The sequence below is a fragment of the Pristiophorus japonicus genome, chromosome 3 (genome assembly GCF_044704955.1).
Source record: "Pristiophorus japonicus isolate sPriJap1 chromosome 3, sPriJap1.hap1, whole genome shotgun sequence".
In the NCBI taxonomy this organism is placed as follows: Eukaryota; Metazoa; Chordata; class Chondrichthyes; family Pristiophoridae; genus Pristiophorus; species Pristiophorus japonicus.
Window position 1 is genome coordinate 228,911,871 of NC_091979.1, and position 2,500 is coordinate 228,914,370.

Here is a 2,500-nt window from a genome sequence, read left to right on the forward strand (position 1 = left end):
GTGAGCATGAGTGTGTGTGTGCATGCATGAGTGCATGACTGTGTGTGAGTGTGTGTGTGTGTGTGTGTGTGAGTGTGTGTGTCTGTGTGTGTGTGGGAGTGTGCGTGCCTGTGAGTGTGTGTGTGGGAGTGTGTGTGTCTCTTTGTGTGTGTGTGCCTGTGTACTTGTGTGTGTGTGTGTGAGTGTGTGTGTGGGTGTGCGCGTGTCTTTGTGATGTATGTGAGTGTGTGTGAGTGTGAGTGTGTAGTGTGAGTGTGAGTGTGCATGCGTGCGTGAGTGTGTGTATGTATGTGAGTGTGTGTGTCTGTATGTCTGAGTGTGCGTATGTGTGTGTGAGTGTGTGCGTGCGGGAGTGTGTGTGTCTATTTGTATGTGTGTGTGTGTCTGTGTGTGTGTGAGTGTTTGTGTGGGAGTGTGTATTTCTGTTTGTGTGTATCTGTGTGAGTGTGTGTGGGTGTGTGCGTGTCTGTGTGTGCTAGTGTGTGTGCGAGTGTGTGTGTGTGTGAGTATGAGTGTGTGTGTGCATGACTCTGTGTGTGTGAGTGTGTGTATCTGTGTGCGCGTTTAGTGTGTGAGAGTTTGTGTGTGTGTGATTGTGACTGTGATTGTGTGTGTGAGTGTGTGAAAGCGTGTGTGCGTGAGAGTGTGTGTGCGTGAATGTGTGTGCGCAAGTGTATGTGTGTGAGTGTGTGTGTGCGTATGTGCGTGACTGTGTGTTTGTATGTGAGTGTGTATCTGTGTGTGTGAGTGTGTCTGTGAGTGAGTGTGTGTGTGAGTGTGAGTACGTGCGTGTGTGCACGTGTGAGTATGAGTGTGTGTGTGTGAGTGAGTGTGTGTGTGTGTCTGTGTGAGTGTTTCTGTGTGTGTGGGAGTGTGTGTGTGAGTGTGGGTGTGTGTGTGTGTCTGTGTGTGTGTGTGTGAGTGTGTGTGTGTGCTGCAGTGTGTTTGTCTGTGCCAGTGTGAGTGTGAGTGTGTGTGTGAGTGTGTGAGTGTTTGTGTGTACGTGTGTGTGTGTGAGTGTGTGTGAGTGCGTGTGCGAGTGTGTGCATGAGTGCGTGACTGTGTGTGAGTGTGTGTGCCTGTGTGCTTGTGTGTGTGTGTGTCTGTGTCTGTGTGTGAGTGTTTGTGTGGGAGTGTGTATTTCTGTTTGTTAGTGTCTGTGTGTGTGTGAGTGTGTGTGTGCATGTGTGTGTGTATGAGTGAGAGTGTGTGAGCATGTGAGAATGTGTGTGTGTGTGAGCGTGTCTGTGAGTGTGTGTCTGTGAATGTGAATGTGTGAATGTGTGTGTGCATGAGTGTGTGTGTGTGTGTGTGTGTGTGAGTGTGTGTGTATCTATGTGCGTCTGGGATTGTGTGTGTCTGTGAGTGTGAGTGTGTGAGTGTGAGTTTGTGTGAGTGTATGTGTGAGTGTGTGTGTGAGTGTGTGTGTGTGTGTGGGTGTGTGTGTGTGTGTGAGTGTGTGTCTGCTGCAGTGTGTTTGCCTGTGCCGGTTTGAGTGTGTGTTTGTGTGTGAGTGTGTGAGAGTGTTTGCGTGTACGTGTGTGTGTGTGTGAGTGTCTGTGTGAGTGTGTGTGTGTGAGAGTGTGAGTGTGCGAATGAGTGCGTGACTGTGTGTGAGTGTGTGTGTCTGTGTGCTTGTGTGTGTGTGTGTGAGTGTGTCTATGTGTGTGTGTGTGTCTGTGTCTGTGTGTGAGAGTTTGTGTGGGAGTGTGTATTTCTATTTGTTAGTGTCTGTGTGTGTGTGAGTGAGTGTGTGTGGGGGGTGTGTGTGCGAGTATGTGTGTGAATGAGTGAGAGTCTGTGTGTGTGTGAGTGTGTGTGTGTGTGTGGGTGTGTGCGAGTGTGTGTGTGTACGAGTGAGCGTGTGTGAGCGTGTGAGAATGTGTGTGTGTTTGAGCATGTCTGTGAGTGTGTGAATGTGAATGCGTGAGAGTGTGTGTGCATGAGTGTGTGTGTGTGTGTGTGTGTGTGTGGGTGGGTGTGTGTGGGTGTGTGCGAGTGCATGTGTGTATGAGTGAGAGAGTGTGAGCATGTGAGAGTGTGTGAGTGTGTGTGTGAGTGTGTGTGTGTGCGAATGTGAACGTGTGAGAGTGTGTGTGCATGAGTGTGTGTGTGTGAGTGTGTGTGTGCGTATGTGTGTCTGGGATTGTGTGTGTCTGTGAATGTGTATGAGTGTGTGTCTGTGTGTGTGTGAGTGTGAGTTTGTGTGAGTGAGTGTGTGAGTGTAAGTGCGTGTGTGTGAGTGTGTAGGTGTGAGTGTATGTGTGAGTGAGTGTGTGTTTGTGTGTGAGTGTGTGTGTCTGTGTGAGTGTTTCTGTGTGTATCGGAGTGTGTGTGTTTGAGTGTGTGTATGTCTGTGTGAGTGTGAGAGTGTGGGTGTGTGTGTGAGTGTGTGTATGTGCTGCAGTGTGTTTGTCTGTGCGCGTGTGAGTGTGTCTGTGTGAGTGTTTGAGTCTACATGTGCCTGTGTGAGTGTGTGTGTGCGTATGTGCGTCTGGGA